Below are 12,733 nucleotides of genomic sequence, written 5' to 3' on the forward strand. Positions count from 1 at the left end.
CCGGGCTGCGCGCTCGCCGCTTGCGCCGCTCCGTCCGCCGGCTCCGCGGTGAGTGAGGCGGGAGCTGCGCCGTGCGCCGCGGCCTCCGGGGCGGGCGAGGGCTGGGTTGTGTTGGGCTGTCCCTTGTTTGCGGGGCTGCCGTGGGGGCGGCAGGCGGGACGGTCTGTCCGTGCGCGGTGCCCTGACGGGCCGTGTCCTATGGCAGCCGGTTCGGCAGCAGAGTCCCTGCGGGAGGGGATGCGGTCGCTGCAGGTGTTGACGGTGGGGGCGAGTGTGGGGCAGCGCCGGGCCGGGAGAGGAAGATGGACGGGCTCTGCCCCTTTTTACCCGGACTCGCGTGAACTCCGTGGGAGCAGTGCGCAGCGCTGAGCGCCCGTGGCGGTGCCGCTGTGCCAGCGAGGAGCAGGTGGGACTCTGCCTGCGGGGATGCTCGGCTCGGCCGCTCCGTCCGTCCAGCCGTGCTGGCCCTCCGTGTGGCTCTCCTGCGGCAGGAGCAGCGCCCGCCCGTGTGCGGTGCCCGTGGCACGGCTCAGGGCAGGGACAGCCCTCGGGCAGCGCCTGTCCGGCACCGCCTGCCCTCAGCACCTCGGGCTCCTGCTCCTCCGCTGTTGCTGTATTTGTTGTGCCTGAAACAGCTGTACCGAAGTCTAGTCTGTTTCATAAAGGTTCCGACTTCTAAGCAGTGTTTTGGTTTATTTCAACGCAGTTTTTTTTCTTTGACTGTTAAGATCACTCATATTTAAGTGTTTTACAAACAAAAATATGTGACTGGTGTATTTCAAGTTGGCCCGGTCCTTGCCTGCCTGTGAAGCAGCCTCCCTTTGGGAGAGCCCCTGTGCAGAATGTTTTTACACAAGTGGTGAGAATTTCTCAGTGTGCGTGTAGTTTCCCTCCTGTCGGTTTTCTCTGCGAGAACTGCGGGTTGGTGCACATGCATTCACTTGCTTTTTGCTTTTCCTAGTCCTCAAGCTCTGGGGATGAGGCTCTGAGGGACAAACGTGCTCGGATCCTGTCACGAGGGCTGCCAAAGCAGAGGCCTATAGAAGGAGTTAAGCAGGTGGTGGTTGTGGCTTCTGGAAAAGGGGGAGTTGGAAAATCAACAACAGCAGGTAAGATTTCTTTCTTTTTTTAATCATTTCCTTTGCACATTTTCTAGTATTTTGCATGGAATATTAGGCGCTTGTGTCATTGCGTTGTGATTGGGTTCCATAACACTGCCCTTCACCTCTGATAAGGGTTGCAGTCATTGAGAATTTACTTGGATACAGAAATCTTGGCTTTAACTTAGGTGTGGATTTAGTTTTGAAGTCATATCTTTGTAATAGTGCAGCACTGCCGTGAGACATTGGGGCATCTTAAGAGCTGATGTAGGCGGAGGTGAAAGGGATCATATGCTAGTGCAGTGTCACAGTTCTTCCTTCCCATGCTTCCGTGTGCTTACAGTGCCTTCCTCTGTAGAGGATACTAATATTTACAAAGTTTCTAGATTAGGACTCTGTTCAATTTTCTCAACTACTTATGTAGGTGTTTTATAAAGAAAAAGTGAAACAGTACTTATAAACCACACAAATTGATCAGAGCCTTGTGAAGTACCTTAAAGTCTTCTCTCAACTCTACCATTAGGTTTTGAATTAATTTTTCTTTCATTTTTTCTCTGCCACCTGTTCCTAGATGGTAGACTGAGATAGTACATGGGTTACTAATACTGCAGAAATTGACTTGAACTTAAATACATGACGGAATGGAAAAATATTTGTTGTGCCAACATGTGCAAAAAAACATGTGTTGTGCCTTCCTACAGTGGTTGAGGGAAGAATGACTGGTATCATCGACCTGGACTTCTGCAAAACATTTGGCGGTGTCCTGCATTACATCCTTGTCTCTGAACTGGAGAGACCAGGAGTTGATGGATGGACCACTTGGTGGATTAGCAATTGGCTGGATGGCTGCACTGCATCCCAGTCTGGGTCCTCCAGCCTAAGAAGGACCTGTGAGAATGTGTCCAACAGCTACCACAAAGATGATCAGAGGGCTGGAGCACCTCTGCTGTGAAGACAGGCTGAGAGAGTTGGGATTTTTTAGCCTGGAGAAAAGAAGGCTTTGGGGAGACTCTTAGAGAGCCTTCTAGTAATTAAAGGGGGCTTACGAAAAGGAAGGAGTGTGACTTTTTTATGTGGGCAGATAGGACAAGGGTGAGTAGTTCTAGGCCAGAAGTGGAGAGATGTAGATTAGCTGCTAGGAAGAAATTCTATACCGTGGTGGTGGTGGGGCACTGGAACAGATTGCCCAGACAAGGAGTGGTTGTCTCATGCCTGGAAGTATTCAAGGCCAGGTTAGATGGGATTTTGGACAACCTTGTCTAGGGGAAGGTGTCCCTGCCCATGGCAGGGGTTTGAAGCTGGGTCATCCTTAGGGGCGCTTCCAACCCAAACCATCCTATGATGCTGTGCCACTGAAAGTAAGCTACTTGGAAAACAAGTCTGTAAAGTGTTAGAAATGTGTTTAAAGATCTCTTTCTTAGCATCTAGACTGGAGAAGAATCATCCTTTAGTTGAAGGATGTCTGCTGTTCATCATCTTGTGTTGTGAATAACACATGGATGTAGCTCTTAATGTATAATTTTGGTGTTTGTATTTTAGCCATGCTTGAAACAGACTAGTTGTCTAATAATTTCTAGAACAGACTAACATATCTGTATAAAAGCAACTGTTCTTAAAAAAAAAGGTTTTTTTTTTTCTATTTAGCTATTGTCTATCCTGTACATAGGATACACCTATCTATACAAAGACATGCAAAAAGTTAAAACTTGTGTTCCTTAACCATCAAAAGGTATGTCATTATAATACATAGACTGGTTGTTGCAGGTTACTAAAAATACCAAATACCTGTTCATCAATTGACAGTTTACAAAATGAACATAATTTGAAAAGCAAATTCAGATTATTGTCCTCATGTCTGCAAACAAATATCTGAATTTAAGTTCTTGTGACTGGTATCTGTGTGCAGTTTCTACATAAAATTTAAGACATGTATAAATAATGCTTACAGCTGTGAGTTCATTCCTGTGCATTTAAAAATAAAAAAAAATCAGGCATTAAATAAGATATTGGAAATGTAAATGAAGCATTTACATGTAACTGTAATGGACAGCCTTTTTAAATGAATGTTTTAATTCATAATATTGAGAAGGAAAGATATATTCTTGTTGACTACAATGAGGATAAATTTCGTCGTTCAAAGGAAAAATTGAATATCAGCTAAGTTGTATAAACAAAAGGATTGCATGGCATCATTACTGAATTATGTACTTAAAATTATACTCTTAGTTGAGGTTTGTGGGGAACATGTTTGGTGACAATTCTGCTGATGCATTTTGAGAGCAGGAATTGAAAAGAAGGGAGACTAGTAAGCACCTCTAACTCCTAAAGCACCACAGGAAATATCATCAGTCTTGTGTGTATGTCAGGCCTGTCAGGGCTTTTTTTTTTTTTTGTGTTTTCTCCAGTATAGTTGTGTTTCATTTGCTCTGCATCTCCATTTCAGGAGAAGAGTGTCTGCATTCTGGTCAAGTTTGTCAGGGTCATTCCCTAACCTGTTGCATAACTCATTCTGTTTATTGCATATGGCTTTCATGTTGTAGTCTCTGTTGCTTCCAGTGCTTTTTCGTCTTCTGGAATAATTGTAGTCAATGATTAGAAGAAATTATGTTACTGTAACAGTGTTTTTCAATGCGTATTTAAATACTGTGATTGTTTTTTTTTTCTATTTTCTATACCAAAGCTTCTAGGAGGTCTCCCAATGTAACCGATGCTGATGAGCTATTAAAGATACCATTTGCACATGCTATTTACTTATGAGAGTTAAGTACTGATGGAAATGTAAAAGCTTTAAACAAATGGTCTTTTTAGTTGCTTCATCTCTTTGGTTTTTTTTTTTTTTTTTTGTTTTGTTTTTTTTTTTAGTTACAGATGCTTTCAGGTATATGTGACTTTGTTTTCTGACATAAAAAGTGAAAAGCATGCATCTCACCTTCTTCCAGAAAACATCTCTATTCAATATATGACAAGAAATCAAAAAAAGAGATATGATTATCTTTTTGGTCACTTGTTCTAATAGTTTATGTCAATGCTTACTTAATTTCTAGTTTTATGAAAGTTCACTATAGAATGTGGTGAAGGTTACTGATGCCAGTAATTTTTTTTTATAGTATGGTGTCTCCTTTCAAAAGTGGCTACTTTGAAAAGTTTTTTGTAATTTTATTATTTGGTAAAATACTGAGACTGTATTATTGTGGTATTCACATGCCCTCTGAACAGACAGAAGCTGTGAGAGAAGTGGAGAAAAGAATGATCAAAACAATTCTTATCTCATTTGCTGCTCCTGTGTTTGTGAACATGTGTTGGAAGATTATTTACCTGAAGGAATTTGGTAATTGGATTCTGCTGAGAACTGTTTTGTTTCCTTGGCCAATCACGCATAGCTGTTGGGAGACAGTCATGAGTTTCTCTTTAGTATTCTTCAGTCGTTAGAAGTAAGTTTAATATAGTATAATATAGGATAATAAAATAATTAATTAGCCTTCTAATATCATGGAGTTCTGTGCATTATTCTTCCCACCTTTTGGGCATTATAGCACTGATGTATTATTATTTTGCAGTGTCCTATAGAAACTACAAGTCTCCAAGTTTTTGCAGATTAGCTTGAGTTTGTTTGCTGGTTAACAAACATGAACTGAAATGTAGGTACTGCTGTCACTTAAACTGCTAATGTTGTAGAGATGCAAGAAGCTAAGAACCAAGAGATGATGTCATTATTAAATAAGTGTGCTTATTTATATTTTCTCTTGTTAGCAGTGATAACATTCTCAATATTTAGGAATTAATTTTTTCTGCATTTAATCTCTTTGTTTTTCCTCCTCTTCTTTCTTGCAGTAAATATAGCCCTCGCCCTAGCAGCAAATGATTCGGTAGGTAAACATTTAATTATCAGCCTTAATGTGAAATGTGTGTCATAAATAAAATGGTTACTGCTGAGGGCAGTCACATACATTTAATGTAATTAATGTGTTTATTTAGTTAATTTCTCTTTTGTTTTTGGTGGGCTTTTGAGTCTATGTCAGTTTGTTTATATTTTATCAGTACCATGAATAACTTAGTAGATCTTGTCCTACTTCTGGGTTTGGCTCTGTCCTTTTCCTTATAGAGAATGCTTTTGCAGGTTGGAGTCAATAAATAATTCTATCACGTCAGAACGCTGACTTGAACAAAATAGGAGTTTGTGCTGAATAGTGTCCAAAACCTTTTTTTTTATAGCTCCACAGGTTTACTGTTTCTGGAGAAATTATGTATAAAAATACTTTATAAACAGCTAAGGCAAAAGACCCCAAAACCTATGTATCTTCCCTAAAGCTTAGAAATACAATTTTTTTGAGTGATTTCCCAGCTCAGTATTTCTAAAACCGTTGCCTGACTATAAATACATGGTAGAAACCATTCAAGAGTAAAAGCCACAGGTGTTTGTTATGCCCACCTGCTGCTGTAGACTGGGAGTCGTTCCACTGTGCACATTACTGCACACTGATAAACTCAGAAGCAAGCCTTCTTTGCAGTGGGAGGGTGTATAATGCAGGCTTTGTACTCATAAAACATTAAATACAAAGTATACTCAAGTACTTTAGTCAGGCAAATGTAGCATCTTTTTGTTGTTAAAGACAAGTAAACCAAAAAACATCAGGTAGGAGTGAGGGCTACATTCAATGTGCAATCTTCCTGGAGGAATTTTGTAAAAAAATAAAAAATATTTCCACAAACTCAGTCACATTTAATAAAAAGAGTGTTTAAAGCTGTTATATGTACTCTTTGTGATGGCATCTGATCTTATTTCACAGTCTTTAATTCTGTGTTTTAAGTAGCCTGTTGGAATAATTGGATCTCGGAGAAAAATCTGTCATCTTGAAAAGCAAAACTGCGTAAATGGTTCCTTCTAATCAACTTTAAAACATGGCATTTGCTCTAATACTTTTGCAAAAAAAATCAGTCTGCAGTGTGATCTCTGTTGTGGAATGGTAGTTGAGTAGCTCCATGGAAACCCTGTCAACCAGTTGCACATAACTTTCTGTGCCAGCTGATGAGTTTTTAAGATGTCTGATACTTCTCAAACATGCAGTTTTATGCATTGTAAAAATATATTTAAAGTATCTCTTAGTAATTCTGACATACACAAGTTTTGAGATTATGCCCTTTATCAGGAGTTTTCATGTTACAATTATGTGGTGGTGTGTGAAATTAGAGGCCAGCATCTGGTGGATGTTAATCAATAAAGAGCAGCTGAAATGGATGCAATAGCTGTGAATTGTGTGAACTGGTGGTCACAGGTTAGCAAGCTGTTACTGTGGTGAAGTGGTGCATTGATGTAGTTACAAGTTAGAAAGTATGAAATAAGGTGGATTAAATAAACAACTGTTTTGTTTGTTCATACATTAATATATTTTTTCTTCTGTGGTTTATTTTCCTTAAGATAATTATGGCATGCATCATGTTTATGTTTAACCTTTGGGCTTGAAGTTGCTGGTTTGTTCATTTACGTACTCATATTGATTTCAGTTCATTAGTTTTGTGAGATAAGATTTTAAAGTTAGAATCTCTGTGACCTTGTTTCCATCTGGAACTGTCCAGTGCTCTGAATTCTAGAAATCATTGCAATTTTCAGTTTTGTAATGGTGAATGAAGTAAATAAGGAAGTGTTTTTTCAGAGTCCCTTGGTGCCTCCTGCTGTTTTATAGTGAATTTCTGCTATTTTATAGTGAATTTCTTTGTCTTCAGGTATGCAGCAATGGATGCCTTTATTTTACATCTAGTGACTATTGATTATGCCTCCCCTTGCCATGGTTTTTGTTTCTTCATTGCTATTGTTAAGTTTGTCTCTTTCAGAAGAAGCAGTAATGATTGTTAGTAAATCAGAGCTTTAGGAGGCCCCTGCGACTTCATTATCTGTCCTTATGTCTCTTATAAACAAAACACAAATTGATGGAAACTGATCTTGAGCTTCATGTACTGCTTAAAGGAGGAAAGAAAGGACTTGTGGAGGAAAATAGGTCACCATGGCTATAATGGTCTGTGCTTCCTTCATTAGTCTGTGTTACAAGTTCTCTGCTTGTAACTGGTGTTCTTTTTCTAAGATAAAACAGGTTACAGATTATTGAAAACTGTTTTCTGGTGAGTGAGATCTGTGACAGATGCTCTCCTCTAAGAGGAGATTGGATTAGAGTAGTTTCTTGCTGCTTTCAGGAGCAGCTGTGACATCTTGTTGTTTGGTGTTTCCATAAGTTAGAAGATTATCAGTCAAAGTGTAATGGATTTTTTGTCCTCTTGATAAAAGAAAACATCCATCTTTTAAAAATTACTTTCTGTAGTTAAAAAACTAAACAAAACCCCCGCTGTTTCTACTGATACATGTATTTCAATTTTTTTTTTAACATGGAAACTTTTTCAGTTATTGTAGTGATGGCCTGAAATACTAAGGAATCAGCAGAGGCTTGGACATTGTCACGGTCTCACGGGATTGTTGGCAGAGCTGGGATTAGAATTTGAGAGTTCAAAGTCTTGCATGCTGGTGCTCAGTCTGCTTTGCATATTTTTACCTCATGGTTACAGAGTAAATAATTCAAGACAGAAGTTCATTTAGATGCCTAGATACCATGTCCAAGACAGAGTTGTTTGATGGGTTTTTTGTTTTGTTTTGTTTTGGTTTTTTGTTAGTTGGTTTTGTTTTTTGATTCTGAGCCAGGGAAGACAAGCAGGGCAGCCTCTTATACCTACCTGGAAATATTCATTTTTTTGGTAGCCTGGGTTACCTGTTACAGATGGATTAGTTAAGAAATATATAAGCTCTTGGGCCTGTAGCAAGGCCTATAAATCTATACAATGTTCTTTTTGTGTTAAGAAATAACATGAAGTTTTACCCTTGTGTTCTATTGTTAATTGCTTGCTTGGTTTGACAGCTGATTCTTTTCATTCTTTTGATGTACTAGCAGTCAGTTGTGCTCCCCTAGGAGCACTTGGGAAGAATTTTTGGGTTTTGTGCCAGGACAATTCATATTCAGACTAGAATGACTATTTATGAAAGCTGCCTGGCCAGAGACAATTTATTGTAGTAGAAACAAGTTGAATTAATAGATGGCAGCAATAATAGGGTAGGGATTGCTTGTTTATGAACAGAGTATTTTAGTGAGCAAACACCAGCTGTGCATGACTAAGGATGGCACAAATCCAGTTGGGAGGCTTCATGCTTGTGCTGTCACTATGAGGCAAGCTCCCCAGTCAGATTTCCTTTGGCTCGCCTTTTCGTTCGGGAAGATTTACGTTTTCACTATAGGATGAAATGTTTTTTGTGTTGTGAAGGACAGAGGAGGAAGCAAAACCATATGGACCAAGTTAGCATGTAGGCATAAGCAAGTATGACTGCAGTACTGGGGGCACGTGGTGAAAGGCAGCAGCTTTCCGTATTCTAGCGCAGCGCCGGGGGTTAACGCTGGTGGTGCAGAGCAGGATCAAAATGTGAAATCCTGGGGGTGATTTTGGTGCGGGGGAGCGGATTTCCCTGTTCTGCCCAGCAGAGCGCGGTTGCCGCGCAGCGCGGGCTGGCGGCCGCGGGCCGGCAGGGGGCGCGCGGGCCGCGGGCGCTGTGGGGCGGGCGGGGCGCTCCGCGGGGCCGCGCTGCGGTCGCGCCGTGTCCCCGAGGGCGGCCGGGTTGTCCCCGCGCCTGTTCTTCCCTTGAGACAGAAACCTCGCCTGGGTGTCTGACCGCTACCAGCACGGGCGGGGAAAAGCTTTATTGCTCATGCCTAGATAGTAAGTTACAGCATGGTAATGGTGTAGATAGGAGCCAACTCTTCGTGTCAACTCACTACTGTGGTAATAAAATGAATTTTAATTTCTTCAAACCGTGTATTTAATCAAAACCCACACATTTTGAAACTACTCAAAAACCACCCAAGTTACTTTTTTTACATTCCAGCTTTTTTTAAAATTATTATTATTTTTAAAAATTTTTTAAAATATTTGGCTTGTGTAATTAAACCATTTCTCCCCCGGCTAATATCTGACTGCCGCATTCGTAGATGACTTTACAATGCATATACATTTCTTGCTGGTGAGGAAGACGTTCCATGTGTGAAAACTAATCTAGAAGAATTTAGACAATAATGGGATCCTTCCTAACTGTAGCATGAAGACAAGTTCTTACTTTTGTCCTCTTCCTATGCAGCTTTTCTAATTGTTTGGGTTTGATTTCTAGGCATCTTTAACTCTGTTGCATAGAGAATCAGAAGAATTCAGTCACTGTAGCTAAGGTCTTCATGCTTGTTTGTTAATGTTGAAAAGTTTCAGTAAAGCTGGAGATGCCAGTTAGAATTGATTTGCTTTATTTACAATGATGAGTTAGCTTCTAGATCAATTGAAAAAATGAAATAATAAAGCTTTAAAAATTTTGCTGTTTTTGAAATACAAATGAATAAAATTAAAAATATATTTTAAAATAGCCCTTCTAAAATGAATTACTTGAATCAGATAACTGTATGCTTAATTTGAAGAAATTTTTTTTTGGTCTGTTTTGAAGTTAAATACCTGAAGTTAAATATCCTTAGTCTTCAAGTCATTGAAAGATACCAGAGAGACTGGTGTGAAAGGTGGAGCTTTTTTCTAATAATTTGACATGACTTGCTGTGAAAGTGGAGAGGCATCTTGTAGAGATGTGGGAATGCTGGGGATTCTATTTTGGTAATTTTATTTTCCAAATGGTTCGGTATTAATTTTTTTTTTTTCTTCAGCGAGATGGATAATGTACAGAAAGGCCAAACAAGGTTGAACTACTGGCATGCAATTGTTAAGAACATTGAGTAGGAGCTAGTGCAGCCTGTTGTGGAAAAGAAGTGCTGGAGAAGTCCAGTGGCTGGCAGAAAATTGAAAACACTTCATATAAAGACAAAGGGCTTTTAGACCATTAGCAGACTGAGTGTTTAAAGCAAGTTTGCATTTCTAGGATAGAGTGAAGAAACTGCAGTGGTACGTTTTTGGCTTTAATCCAATTTACAGCTAGGCATTTAACTAGCGTGCAGCTGAAAGAATTACAGAATTAAGGATTAAAAGATGGCTATTCATTGTGCCAGTATGTGAAATGAGGAATCCATAGCCTATCCTGATTTTAAAGTTCCCTTTTGTCCTATGTGTTGCTGCTTGCACTTTGGGATTAGCTCTAAGTCTATAATGACATTAAAAGGATAAATTGAGAGTCCTGGTGGTGGATTAAGAAACCAGCTTTAAAGTAACTGGCACCTTCACTTGCAAAGCTGGAATTTCTGTCTCTGGAGTGGACTACAGCACTTCTAGTGTAGGAAATTCTTCACTGTATAGAACAATAACAGCTCATTAACCTGTGCCTTTATCCCTACCAGGCCAAACACCAGGGAACTCGTCGCTGGCAGAGTTGACTTCAAAGTAAAATGCTATCTACTAGCATCCAGTGGGGATACATATACCCTACTAAGTATGGGAAAAAGTCTCAGAAAATATGAGCAAAAATGAAATTAATGCTGTCAAAGAGTCTTTGAATGTTTAGCAGTAACACAGGCTATGTTGATTAACAGCTATTTACAGAAATTTTTTGTGAACTGTTCTTTTTATTAGTCTTTTGTCAGGTCTGTTCCTCAATAAAACATTTGGCATATTGGAAAAAAGCGATATCACCAGATTCTCTGCTGCACACAGAATTGTGTGGAGGGGTCCTTTGTGATATGTGAATGAAACTGACTGCATTTGGTTGAAAATTTCTTAGTGGAAAATATAATTGATTTCATAGTCAATATTCCCTGAAAAACAGAAAAGGGAACCTACATAAAGAAAGTGTAGGGAGGGATGCAACAGTTCTTAAGGATCTGCTCAATGAGCTAAGAGGAGGAAAGATATGGATCTTTTTTGTCATTAGCATTAATTTATGCCACCTGAACAAGGATTATGTACAGTAACATTTTCTTGCCTAGGAGAACAAACATAATAGCAATTGAATACTTTCTAATCTGCATAAGGAAAAGAAAAGGAGGCAAAATTTATTAGTTTTTTACATGACCTCTGTCAGCCAGGACTTTGGCCTTCAACAACTTCATTTTACTTTTATCCCCCAGAAGAATTGTGACTAAGTTCAGAGCTCGAAAGTCATTAATTTAGAATACTGCTGTCTTCCAGATCTCTAGTACTCACAAGTCAAGTGGCCAGGTTCAAGGAGTAAACTGAAATTTAATTATGTAGAGAATCTTGCCAGAGAAGGTAAAGGAAAGGATCTTTTTGGTGAGGTTGTCTGTGCCTGTAATTCGTACACTGCACAAAATGAAGCTGTAGAATTTTCATCTCTCAGGGATAGCTGCAAGAATATTTTCTTGGTCTATTGGTGTAGCATTTGGTTTTCTTGTAAATATAGAATCTGTACCTGGTGACTGTGAAAACTAGTTTTTGATTCTTCATGTAGGTGAGAGAAGTTTCTAAATTAGAATGAAAACTTCACTGTATTTTTAATGGGTTAAGAGCTGCAGTGATTATGGAACCTATAGTACCTCACAAAGAATGTTTGTCAGAAATCTTTAGAGAGGTCTAATGGGCAAATTAAAATTTTGCTGAGAAGATTAATGATAGTGAAGCAGAAAGAATTACTTAGTCAATGATGTAAAAGTAGAAGATGAAGAGGAGTTATAGTTCTTTATTCTGTAAATTTTTTTTGTGTTCTCGAGGTCACCAGTGGTCAGATGAGACCATGACAGTGCCAGTATTGCAGAAACAGCAAATCCTAGCAGTAGTAAGCCTGTACTAGAGACTGTTTACCTGTGGTGGGGGAGCCTTAAAGGTGTTGATAAGAAGGTAAATGTGAACATTTGTGAGTTTTTAAGTGGAGCTTTTGCTGACATAGGAGTACTTTTGTATTTTCATGTGCTGACAATATATTTATTTCTGATTTCATGGTCTCTGCCTGATGGAATTTCGATAAGGATCTTATGCTGCATGAAGAGGTCAATGACACTGCATGTGTTTGTATATTTTTTCAAAGTAGCTTCCAGTGACCATCATGAAATCGTATGGGAATGGTTACATTGTCACTTGTATCTTCAGTGCTTAAGCTGCAGAATTTGCAGTAAGGTAACCAAAAATAAGGTCTCTAGAAAATATTTTCCAAGTGTAGTGAACTTGAAGATTGATTCAAACTTTTTCACAGCTGGGCAGGTGAAAGGAAAAGGACAAATGTTAACTTGAGAACAGCTGTTTTGAACTTGGTTATTGCAATGCCATTTGGAGAGATGGAATGCTGTTTGTTTAATAGCACAGGAAAGAAATGAGTTTATAAGGAGAAAATACACCCATGAGGAGGTGGTGGACTTGTGTTTTCTGAGTCCTTTTCCTGCCAGAGTGCCAAGGGAGGCTGTAGCAATGGTGTGTGCTGTGCTCTGAAAAACACTTAGTACCAGGGGGACTTCTACGTGCTTGGGGGTGCTTTAAGTATTGCATTTCTTTCTGTGTAATGAGTATTACTTAAGAATAAAAAGATGCACCGTTGGTATGAGAAGTATATGTATATCAAAATAATGTCAGAGGATATAAGAGGAATCTTGGAGCTTTTTTCCCTCCTCCTTTTTTTCCTAAGTTGCCTTTTTGGTTGTGCTTTTGATTCTCCATAATCTATTCCTTCTGCCCAG

General features: G+C 39.4%; 1 protein-coding gene across 6 annotated transcripts in view; it reads left to right on the forward strand.

Annotated features, from left to right (window-relative positions):
• The first annotated feature begins 1,010 nt into the window (after positions 1 to 1,010).
• NUBPL (nucleotide binding protein like) overlaps positions 1,011 to 12,733 on the forward strand; it is a 77,723-nt gene continuing 66,000 nt past the window's right edge. For 2 of the 6 annotated variants that reach the window (XM_041400826.1, XM_041400834.1), the window contains exons 1-2: positions 1,096 to 1,109; positions 4,932 to 4,966. The gene's annotated coding sequence lies outside the window, so the exon portion shown is untranslated. Of the gene's footprint in view, positions 1,110 to 4,928; positions 4,967 to 12,733 lie in introns of those variants that run through there. The other 4 variants (XM_041400843.1, XM_041400851.1, XM_041400859.1 and 1 more) reach the window with 3 other exon arrangements.

This window comes from Onychostruthus taczanowskii, unplaced genomic scaffold, assembly GCF_017590055.1.
Source record: "Onychostruthus taczanowskii isolate IOZ18803 unplaced genomic scaffold, ASM1759005v1 scaffold1, whole genome shotgun sequence".
Taxonomy (NCBI): domain Eukaryota; kingdom Metazoa; phylum Chordata; class Aves; order Passeriformes; family Passeridae; genus Onychostruthus; species Onychostruthus taczanowskii.